General features: G+C 46.5%; 1 long non-coding RNA gene across 1 annotated transcript; it reads left to right on the plus strand.

The window, feature by feature from the left end:
• Window positions 1-4890: 4890 nt before the first annotated feature.
• Window positions 4891-11636, plus strand: LOC115521861. The gene is made up of 2 exons (XR_003971188.1): window positions 4891-5200; window positions 11458-11636. It is a non-coding gene; the product is annotated as an uncharacterized LOC115521861 (long non-coding RNA).
• Window positions 11637-12367: the final 731 nt, after the last annotated feature.

The following is a 12367-nucleotide window of genomic DNA, read 5'->3' on the forward strand; positions in this document are numbered from 1 at the left end:
TTTTCCTATTCATTACCATAATGCCTACGTCAATTACCTGCATAAAGTGCCTTGGGCCGTCTGTACAACGTTTGGTTGCTTTGGGTAACCGGAGGGGAGTGTCTAATACCAAGTTTTAGAAACTATGGTAGAGGACGAGGCCTCCAAAGCCTCCTACTTGGAGCAGAAGTTTTATAATCTACTTGCACAACTAACCTTTAACATTCATCTGGAGCCTTTATATCTTTCTTCTTCAAGAACCCTCTTTAAGTTGGGCCCTGCTCACCAGCTAGAGTTGGGGGCAAGAAGGCAGAAAGGAGTGAGAGTTTCCTATTTTCTTTAGAGAGCGACTTATATCCTGAGCACCACCAGTGGTGGAGACGGACAGAAAGAGGAAGACACAGGAGAAGGAAGGCAAAGGCACATATGGAGGGCACCACCCGGTAACTCCACTCCGGTTCCTGTGAGCTGTTTCCTTGGCTGATGCTGCGTTAAGAGCTACGTGGGTTCATTTATTACGGTCCTTTTGTCTGTCATTCAAGTGTGTACATGATTTTTTTTCTTGTGTTCTTTTTTTTTTTTTTTTTTTTTAGCGTTTATTTATTTTTGAGAGACAGAGTGTGAGTGGGGGAGGAGCAGACAGAGCGGGAGACACAGAATCCAAAGCAGGCTCCAGGCTCTGATTTGTCAGCACGGAGCCTGACGTGGGGCTCGAACTCACGAACCATGAGATCATGATCTGAGCTGAAGTCGGATGCTTAACCAACAGAGCCACCCAGGTGCCACTCTTATGTTCTTCTTTCAGCCCCAAAGCAACCAAGCACAGTCAATAAGCAGCTACCAAGGGTGGGGTGAGGGGAATGTCCTACCAATCATCTGTCTTAAGGATGCCATCTTGGCATGACTGTCCTGTCTGTGCCAGTCAGGGAGGAATAAAGGCAGACCATCACATACATTAGATTTAGAGGCATTCTGAGGGAACTTAGGAGAGGGTGGATTCTTCTGGAGAACTTTGCCTGAAGCCCTGAATGCAGTCTCTCAAGAGCAGAACATGGATATTTCCTCAGACAGCCAGAGCATTTTTGTGTTATCTTAATAGTACATAAAAGCTATTTGCTGTAATAAAAATTACACCAGGCTTGGCATCTGAAGACTCAGGTTCTGAGATCTGGCTCTTTTACTTCCTAGCTACGGCCAAGTTGCCTCTTTCAGAGCAAAGTAATGAAGGGCAAATGAGAAGCGTTATGACAACACATTGTAAACTGTAAAGTTGTGCAAATACTAGTTAGTTTGTTATTGTTACCTAGCAATACGCAGGGATTGTCCTCGTCTAGGTTCTAGTTAAGTAGCCAGGGTCTGTGTAACCAAGTGCTTGGCAGTTTCCATTATAACTGAAGGGTGAAATTAGATGATAATACGGGTTTCATTTTGAAGACGTAGAAGAAACCACAGGTAAACCGCATACCGTTTTCCTGAACAGTTGCTTTGGGTGGTAACTACGAATTCCTTCTCGCCAGGGATTGGGTGAGGAGGATTGTGTTTAATACCAAGGATTGTATTTAACTCCCCCACACCCCACCTCAGCATTTTGTCTTGGGTGTCGCTGAAGGCTTGGCACCCTTAACAGCTCCTTCCCTTCCCAGCCATAGCTGCTGCTGCTGCTTCGTCGTCTTCTTTCTTTTTATTTCTTCTACTTTCTTCTTTTAAGTAGGCTCCACTCCCAGTGCAGAGCCCAATGCATGGCTCAAACTCACGACCCTGAGATCATGACCTGAGCTGAAATCAAGAGTCGGCTGCTCTGCTGGCTGAGCCACCCAGGCATTCGAGCCATAGCTGCTCTCCTCCTTACGCATCTCCCCTCCGTAGTGAGTGATCTTTCTCGCCCGTCTTCCAAACCTGATCCCGCTGTAGCCTGGGCTCAGTGGCTGACCCTCTGCTTCAGTTCCAGTTCCTGCTCTCTGTCTCCTCCCTCGAACGCAGTGCTTCAGAGTCTCCCTTGCTTCCTACGGTCCTCTTCCCGCACATTCTCATCGCCCGAGAGGGGAGGTAGGAGACTCGGGTTCTGTATTCCCGTCTGGGAGCAGTCTGCATTCTGTTGGAGGATGTATTTAGGTGTTTGGACTGAAGGGTCTTTTCATGCTCCTTAGCATTCACCGAAGTGCACTTTCTGACGGACAGATGTTCAGGGAGCACTTTTACGTGGCTGCTTTTCCACTCCTGTGACTCTTCCGTAGTTCACCGGGCAGTCTCTTGGAAGCTCCCATAATTGCACACTACATTATGTTGCGAACAAGGAGTCACTTCTTTCTGTTTGGGAGGACACCTCTGAGTCTCAGTCAGCCCTGAGAGCCTTTCCTATGCTGCCCTCCCTGCCAGGCCCTGCTACCCCATACACCATTTTCTTAATGGTGTTTTTTTGCATATTCCCGGGACATATTATCCTATGTCCACTTGTGCCTAAACTTTCAGATCTTTCCAGCAGTCCACCTTGACCTCAAGGATAACTTTCTTTTTTTTTTTGTTTAATGTTTATTCATTATTTTTGAGAGTGCACCAGTAGGGGAGGGGCAGAGAGAGAGGGGAACAGAGAATCAGAAGCGGGCTCTTGCCTCACAGCAGTGAGCCTGATGTGGGGCTCGAACTCATGAACTGTGAGATCATGACCTGAGCCGAAGGGACACTCAACCAATTGAACCACCCAGGTGCCCCAAGGATCACTTTCTTACATGCTGGCTACATCAACTGTCTGGCCTTGCCTCCGTTTTGATACCTTTGGTCTCTGCTGAGGTTTGGGGTGAATGGTCCCATCTCAGGGCTCACGTCACCGGTCCCAAAGATCCCCTCCCTCCCAGCTCCGGGACTTATCTGCGTATCCTGTCTCCAGTCCCCACAGTTGGAGCTGGGAAGAAAGAGCTTCTGGGCAAGATGCCACCAGCAAGCCTGTCTCCCTAAGAACAGACCTCTTTTCTCGCTGGTGGAAACCTACCCCTTCTCTCACAGCTGTGTGAAAAGAAGCCAAATGCCCATTCTTAATGTGTAACAACTGAGGCTCACATGCAAACTGCTGTTATCTCAGCAGGAGAGCAATTTGCAACCATTTAAACTCCTTTCACTCTTCCTTTCTCCTCCGTGCATGGTTATACACACACCAGTCCATATTTATTAGTGCAGATGGTGAGAAACTCGTCATTGAAAGGGCTTAGAGCACAGAAGGAAATGGATTTTTGGCCTCACTCTGGCCTTATAAACAAGAAGGCTTGAATGATTTTTAGGTTCCTGATTCTTGCCTCAGAAGAGCACAGTTTGCTTCTCTCCAAACACAAGAGGTTGTAAATTGGTAATTCATCTCAGCCAAAGGCCACATGATGAGCAATTGTAGAAGTGTTTTTTTCCTTGTTGTGCAAAGAAGGAACCCGACATCTGAGTGTGGGTTCCAGCTGGTGTTTTCCTTTCACCATTTGCAGCCCAAAGGCACGGTCTTGGCCAGGCCTGGGCTCGCTGTACGACTCCTGCCTTTTACCTGCAGCACCATTGCCACCATGGCCATCCCAAGGGGAAGTCAGCTCAGCATTTCCACGTGACGTCTTCTTTCTTCTTCTTTCTTCTTCTTGCAGCTAAAAAATAAATCAGTTCTAATAAAAACATTTATACTATATTCTTTATTGTCAGCTAATCCTGCCTGAACTCATTAAATGGCAGTGTGTGGGTTATTTGCTGTCAGTGAAATTATCAAAGGCATTTTTCAGCTGGGGCACCGGGAAAACATATGCTTCAATGCCAACTAAAACAATAATGAGGAAATGTTATGATCAGTCTTGACCAGATGACCCTGCCCATTTTAGATTAGTTCTTAATTTCAGCACAAGGGTCATCCTGTGAATTCTTACAATAAGTCACTGCTCACCACTCACATGAAAAAGATGTGACTTATTAGAAAACTCACTGTACTCATTGCAGTTAATGAGATGTGGAAAGCTTTGTAATTTGATTTGCTGGGCCATATGCTGTAAAGGGATACTGCTGATTTCATTCCTCCGTATTTAATTTAAGCAGTATGCAATACCTTCTTCATATGGCTACTTATATAATAAAAATTAACTTGGGTATAAAAAAATACACCATTGTGGGGTTTATTACTTGGTGTGGTTCAGTTTCAAGTGTTTTTCATGGAAACATCTGTAAGTAATGTGTGTGGGTCTAATTTTAAATCCCGCCAAATATTTTCCATTTAACATTTGGTTTAACTGACAAGCCCGCAGAGGTGGTTTTCAGAGTTGTTGGTAACAGATACGTACAGTATTCCCAAGGCTATAGCCTTCTTTTTTTTTTTTTAATGGCAGGCAGATAACAGTAATCCAAAACTCGGTTTTTGAACTTTTTAGCATTTCAGTGGATACAAACGGCAGTTGAGAATGTAGGCACTTCTAACCCTTAAAGACCAAGCTGCGGTTTAATCTAGTATCCCCTAAAATTACCTTGTTTATGACTTTTGTTTCAACATCTGCGGCCAAGGATTCGGGTGGCAGATTCTCTGGAAGGCTGACTGTGGGAAAGAGACCCTTCAGGACAGGGGCTTGCCTCCCCTCTGAAGAGAGGGGGAGGGAGGAGGACTAACAGTCTGAGACATGGGCCAATGCCCAGGGAGGTCTGATCCTCCAGAGAGGTTCTAGAACCCCATTCTATTTTTCTACGGTTGAAAAAAATACATATTTTTTCAAATATACAAATATAAATATATGTGTATATATCCTTGCTCAATTCTTAGGGGGCACACAGGCCCCCTGGACTATCCAAGGGTCTGGTCAGCAGCTGGTCAGTAATACAACCACCAAACGAGGAGGTGAGGTTGCCGGATAAAATAGAGAACCCCGAGTTGAATCTGAACTTCAGATAAACAACAAATGTTTTTTTAGTATAACGACGAGCCGCAGCCTGCCACACTTTCGCTTGCTCAGTCGGGCACCCCTACCACCGGCCGGGTGACTGCGTGTCGTTCCAGGCCAGGAAGCCTTATCCGGGTTGTGTGATGACGGCGGCCGGGCAGGAGCCACAAGCGCCCCCACCCCTCCGGGCTGGGGGTCGGCGCCGCGCTCCGCTTGGAAACGCTCCCGATCGCACCGGGGCGTCGCGGCACCGCCAGCTCAGCACCGGGCCGGGCACGAGGCGGGGACCCCCAGAAACATACCGAAACCGTCTCCATGGCTGCCTCTGAAATAAAGCGGTGTGTGTGGGAAGAGAAACTCGAGGGGGAAGTTCAGCAACCAACGCAGAGGTGTGGAGTGAAACCTCGGGGGGGGGGGGAACTGCCGGTTTTGCTTCGAGGGAATGGAGTTGTGCAACTCGCGTTGCGAAATTTCACCCGGTTGATTCTGTGAGAACTGAAGTTTGCTTTAATTGTCAATTAAAGCGAAGGGGGCCCGGGGGCGCGGGGATCCGCAGGAGTGGGAACCAGCGTGGGTCCGATGACGGGGCCGGCCGCTGGGGGTCAGGATGCGCTTGCCGAGCGTCCCTGCCGCGGGCCGGACTTTCCCCGAGACACCGAGGCCCCGCCTGAGAAGTTGATGCAAGGCGCGCCTTAGGTGTCCCCGCAGCCGGCCGGCCTCCCCGGGGTACCCCCACCCCCCACCCCGCGCCCCGGGAGCCCCTTATTTGCGAGGCCCATCTAGGCCCGCGCGCGCGTCAGGTACTAAATTGCCTTTATGAGAGCCGAGCAGGCTTGCCGATGACAACGCTCTGATAACAAAAGAAGTGTGGCCTTGTCGAAGATTTTATGTAAAAGGAAATGGTTCATTTGAATTCAGAAGGAATATTAAAACAGGCCGGGAAGATCCAAGCCTTGGATTTTCTGCCTTGTGACTCGCTTAGAACTCGTTTAAGAAAAAAGAGAGGCGGGGGGGTGGTGGTTGGGGGAGGAAAAGGAAACACTACCCAAAATATCCAACCACGGTTTAATTTTTGTTTGCCGCTGCTGTTTTCTTCAGATCAAGGTTGCCTTCTTGTTAACCCTGGACTGCAGCGGCAGAAAATTAGATTGCCTTCGCTGAGGGATTAACCAGATAGAAGAGTTAGGGAATGTGGAAGCCTTGAGAGACTGGAAATCAGCGAGTTTGAAATGTTTGAAAGAAAAAAAAAATCTTCAGTGGCTTAAGAGCTTCACTAAGACACTTTTATTTTATTTATTTATTTTTTAATTTTTTTTTTTTTTTTTTTTTTTTTTTTTTACGTTTCTTTATTTTTGAGACAGAGAGAGAGACAGAGCATGAACGGGGGAGGGTCAGAGAAGAGGGAGACACAGAATCTAAAACAGGCTCCAGGCTCTGAGCGGTCAGCACAGAGCCCAACGCAGGGCTCGAACTCATGGACCGCGAGATCATGACCTGAGCCAAAGTCGGCCGCTTAACCGACTGAGCCACCCAGGCGCCCCACTAGGACACTTTTAAAAAAGAACCCAAATTGCCCTTATTTAAGAGCGTTGGAGATCCAGATACGAGTCCTGTTACTTGGGCCAAGAAGTCCACTTACTCATTCTGTGTTTTCTCCCCGTTTTTATTAAAAAAATTTTTTTTTTAGTGTTTTTATTTTTGAGAGAGAGAGAGAGTTCGAGCAGGGTACGGGCAGAGAGAGAGAGAGAGAGAGAGACAGGATCTGAAGCTGTCAGCACAGAGCCTGACAGGGGGCTTGAACTCAGGAGCAGAGAGATCACGACCTGAGCTGAAGTTGATTGCTTAACTGACTGAGCCACCCAGGTGCCCCTACCCACCCCCACCCCCCCCATTCTGTGTGTCTTTAATGCTTAACGGAAATGCTGGGATTCCCACTCAATCACCAACCAGGAGTCTCATGCCAACTGTATGATTTGTTTTGCAAAGACGGATTTTTTTGTTGAAGCCTCACGTTTCTGTTCCTTTTGGTGATGGTACGTGGAAGAAAGAACGGGTGCCTTTCTCAGGACCTGAATAAGAGGGAAATGTGTCACATCTTTCCACTGGGCCCAAGTGTTTTTCTGTGGCAGGGCTGCTTGGTCTGGGAGTGATGTTAAAGGACTCTCTCACAAACTGCTAACTTGGCTTAGAGACGCTCTATTCTGAACACTCATTCATTCACTTATCCAACCAGCATTTATTAAGCACTCAGTGTATGTGTGGTGCAGTGCTAGGTGTGAGGGATACGGAGTCTACTCGCACAGAGTCGTGATCTTATCTTCCAGGAGCTTGGGGTCTGGTGGGGAACCAGACAATGTGAAGAGAGACTGAGGTTATTCTACTGTGTTGGAAAAGTCAACCTGCTTCTCTCTCTGCCGTCTAAAAGATGAAAAAACCCAGGCTGGTCCGTATGGTTTCATAAGCAAGTGGTGTATCAGCAATAACAACAAAGTTCAGTTTAATTGCACAGTGGCAGGTGTCCGTCCTTGCTGGCCGACCCCTGCCTTTTGTAGGGGTCCTTTTTCCTCCTCCAGTGACCCAAGTGCCCTTTGAAGCCACACCCCCTGCCTGCAAACCAGTAGGATAAAATGGGGATGCGGGCAGTGAGCAGGCTGACACCCGTACTGTCTGACTTTCTAACCAGCTGTTGAATGGCTTGACACGGCATTACTGTGAGAATGGGGAACCGTTCTTTTCTTTCTGGAAGGAAAAGCCAGAAGTTTATTTAATCTTTTCTAGGCAACTTATTTTATTGCATTTTTAATTTCCTCTCTTGCATTAACATGACCCTTTTCACTGGCTTCCCACGCCTGGTGCTTAATTACTTATCATTAGCAATGTACACGGGGGCCTTGCTGCATATTTATAAATGTGATCATTAGTACATGGAAAGACAAAGGCTTCTTTAAGACTGTCATTAGTTATTCTGTTTTCATGGAAATGTTCATTAGGAGAAACTACCCACCTGGTTAAATAATTATAATTAAGAATTGGTAATCTCCTTTGCATTTTTAACTTGATCTTCCGTCTGTTTGTATAAAGCTAAACAAGCCTTATTTGGCCAGTATTCTATCTTTCATTTTCACGAGAATCGTCGACAAACGCAGACCCTTTGTCTTTAACCTATAGGTGGTGACGGAGGTGCACGATGGATACAATTTTTGTAACACAGCAGTTACCTCCAAACCCATTAACCAGCCATGAACGGCGAGTCAGGGAACGGGGTGGAGCATCTCCGGTCCATTTTATTTTCTGGACTTCTGTCGGTGGTGCAAACTGAACTGCAGGCTTGTAACCAAACTTTGCAAAGGGTCTCCTTCGGCTCCTCAACCACAGAGACACCAGGCTGCGTGGCCACTGGCCACACCTTTCCTCGGGGCGTGCCAGCCAAGGCAAGTGGCGGTTGGATGGCGTGCGTGGTCCCGTGTCCGCCTCCAACTCTTTATATGTTGTTGACTAGGGGTAACCGCAGCAGTGTTGTGGCCGTGGCCCCGCCGACACGCAGGAGAAGAGAATCCACGAGAAGTCTTCGAATTGCTAGCAAGTGGCCCTGAGGCCCATACATGGCTACGTGTCAGCTGAGCTGAGACAAACGAGGTGACAGAAACACAAGGGAAGGAAGGAAGCACGGTTATGCAGCTGCCCACTCCCCTCTGCCCAGACTGGTCCTCGGCGAGCCGCCACCCTGGACGATGAGAATATGCAGTGATAAACCACAACTGTGGGAAAACACTGGGTGGGTCGTAATAAATCATCTAAACAATTAGGCAGCCACTGCTCATAAATACAGTGCCGTTTATGAGAAGCTACGGAAGTCTGCAATCAGTTTTATCTCCAATTACCATAAAAATATTTATCATTCATTCATTTATTAATGATTCATCAGTTAACACATAATGAGCAATAATTAGCAGCTGTACGGGTGCCAAAATTGAAGAAGTGTTGGCATTTTAAAGATGAAAGGTTGCATTTATGCAAAAGTCTGGCGATGATAAAGTTAATATGGAAGATAATTATAAAGTGGCTGTCCTATATTACAGACTGAGGTACCACAAACTTGCCTAATTGAACCGAAATGAATATCTTCCAAAGTCTGCGTGTTGCCACACACAAACTGCTGAATTCTCCCGAAGATCTCCCTTCAGTAAGGTGCACTGCACAATACAAGTTAATAAAATGCCAGACAGCTAGACTGTGTCTTTTTTTTGCTTGTTCAGGGCCTCGTGAAAACAATAAATGCATTCATGTCAGCTGAGGCCCATCCCTTTGCTAATTACCGTTTGGTGCTGAAATGACTTCTGTGAAATTGGAGCATGAGGAAACATACAGCCATACATGGAGGCTTTTCAGAGTTTTGCAGTAAATGTGAGATAGGCCTCAGGCACACAGATGTTAAAACAGTGAATTCCCCACAGATTACACTAATGGAAACCCTGTCAGGGTAAGTCAAATCCGGGTCTGTGGTCAAAATCTAATTAAGGTTTCCGTACTTAAAAAGAATATGAATGCCTGGGGTGGCGATGAATGTATAAGAAACTCACTTGTTTGTAAAACTGTTAGCATGAATAGTAAGTACCGTGGGGCTGTTACCTCGATTACACCTGCTTTCCGAGTCGCTCTCTGCCCTGCCGCCTGTATCGGGCGGGTTATCCAGAGGTCAAAGAACTCGGCTCAGGCCACCGTGGCCTCCCGTCCTCTGTGCCCGGTACCAGGCATGATTTGAGGTCACGGATGAAAATGGATCCTCAGAAGTCTCTCTGGAATCCCAGAGGATGCTTTGCTTGCCACATGAAACCACCCCCAATGATTCTGCCCAACTGCCTGGCGCCACTGAGGAAATAGTTTGTTGCTGAGGGTGTGGGCCGGCCAAATCTCCCCTCGTGGGGAAACAAAGGGTCGTCTGCTCCGCGGCGCGCCCTTCAGCCTGCCGGGACTACCTCCCCGAACAGCTGCGGCGTGCAGGCGGGGCCCTGCTTCTAATAGAGGAAATGAATTTATAATGCTACAGCCTCTTCATTTTCACCACGCACAAATTTCCCCTTAAACTTTAAAACAACACCAGGGCTGGATATACCTTAAATTTCGAATAAATGAAATCTTAATCCAGTCTGTTGCTGAGTCTGAGTTGTTATTAAAGAAATAAATTTGAAACAGCAAGTGGTTTGAGAATTTTTGAATTTAATTATTTAAATCTACTTAGGGTAACTCTCACGCGCTATTTCAGTTTCCCATTGAGAACATGAATTCTGGGAAAGGTATCCCACGCAGGGCCCTGGAAATATTAACTTTCATGTACAACTGTGGGCTCAGCCGTAGACAGCCAATGCCACCCCCTCCCCCGAAAAGCAGAAGAAAGAAACTGTGAGATTCTTTTTATTTTTTATTTTTTTCCTCCCGATGTAAATTTCAGCCAAGTGATACAGGATATGTTTTTTAAAGAATGAGGAAAGCAAGTTCTCTTCTTCGGACTTCTCTGGCCCTCTTCAGATACACTGTCTACGTGTAAACGCTTTGAAGGTCTTTAGAGAGCAGTAGTTTATACAGTCATTCACTGAGAAAGTCAGGGGGCAAAAGGAGAACAGAGATGATAACCTGAATAATTGAAATAGCCATAACTTATGTAGGTGTATCTTGGCCTAGCGAGCGTCTGGGCCGGAATTTCGACATTTGCGAAAATGGGTCTTCTGCCGGGAATGTCCCAAGGGCAATAGCCCCAGGCTTGGGAGGGCCACCTGGACCTTTTGGTGTCACTTTGCTCCTCCCTTGGAGAGATTCTGCTTCATGACTAGCCCGGGTGGCACTGTTGCCTTAGTTCTGAGAGCGAAGGGCTCCCTTCCTTCCTGATTTTAGCAGTCCGGCTCTTTAATGGCGTCCACACTGGCATGTGGCAGGGGGAAGTGCAAGATTCGGGCACGAACTTGTCACTTCATCTTTTTCGCCATTTCACCAGGATTTTGGTATGGCACACGTAGTTTTGGGCCCTGGGAGATGGGGTTAAGCTGCCAGACCCTTGTGAAGAATCTTGCTGGGGATTCAGACCTGAGCGAGACAGAAGCCAGGTGTCCAAATCATTCCTATCTCTGCTGACCATCGGAGAGTATCGGGACCTCGTGATTCATCACAACTGCCAAGTGGAACTTTCCCACACCCAACCCGGACTAACAAGAGGATATTGACTTGGAGTGATTTCTAGATTCAGAATTCTATTTTTCCGCTCGGTATAAAAATCTTCACAGAAGCCAACATCTTTAAGAAAAAAGCAAATCTTAGTGTGGGGCCCAGCCTCGACCTCTTCCCCAGTAAATGCAAAGGGCTACAGAAATGGCATATTTGGCAACAGTCGGCGGGTGAATGTTTTACAGTGTGGCAGAGCTGAAGAGCACGAGGTGAAGCGGGTTCCACAGGAAGTGAGGTCCAGTGGCTAACAATGGCTCGGAGGTCAAAAGTCTCTGGGTTTATGTTTTTAATAACAGTAGCACAGACTTGTAGCTAATTTGTGGTATTTACTTTTTTAAAAAATCTGCATGCATTTATGCAATGACTCTCTTTTTTCCAGGTGCAGTGCTGGGCCCTAGGACTTCAGAGAGGAAACGTCAGGGTTCCTGCTCTTGGGAGACTCTCATTTCTGCTTGGGAAGCAGGCGCTCAAACTTCACGAAGCCAGATTTCTGCATCATTACAATGCCTGGCATGCAGGAGGCCAATAAATGTTTGTTGAATGAATGGATCTGTTAAAGGGGAGTGTGTTCGTGTTTCCTGTCTTTCTAAGGAGTTACTGTGTGAGTTAAGAGTTAACATTTATAATTCATTTATGCCCCTACATGCTCTATAAGTACAAATTATTAAATATCATCATAGTGAACTAGGGTCCTAAACAGCCAATTACATTTTCTTATGAAGTTGGTGACATTTAGATCCTTTGTTGGGCAGATGGTGTCATATTGCACCTGTTGGAAAAGTAGGCATTTTGGGAAGGGACGTTAATTTAGAACTATTTATAATATGGAAAACACTGGGCCCCTTAATAATGTATTCGTATTGTTTTCCAAGGAAGTAACACAGCTGACCTAGCTCTAAACTATTATTGTTATTTTGTTTCTACCACACTAATTCTTTGTATCGGAGCTTCACAAATTAAAAGACCATCATTTCTTAAAGCACTAGTCCACATTTCTTCTTCATTTCTGGTATTCTCTTTTCCTCTCTGGATTGACTTTTATTTTTTATTATTAAAAATTTTTTTTAATGTTTACTTATTTTTGAGAGACAGAGAGAGAGAGAGAAAGAGACCGAGTGCAAGCAGGGGAGGGGCAGAGAGAGAGGGAGACAGAATCAAAAGCAGGCTCCAGGCTCTGAGCTGTCAGCACAGAGCCTGGCACGGGGCTTGAACCCACGAACCGTGAGACCATGACCTGAGCCAAAGTTGGACGCTTAAACCGACTGAGCCACTCAGGCACCCCTGGATGG

The sequence above is a fragment of the Lynx canadensis genome, chromosome C1 (genome assembly GCF_007474595.2).
Source record: "Lynx canadensis isolate LIC74 chromosome C1, mLynCan4.pri.v2, whole genome shotgun sequence".
Taxonomy (NCBI): Eukaryota; Metazoa; Chordata; class Mammalia; order Carnivora; family Felidae; genus Lynx; species Lynx canadensis.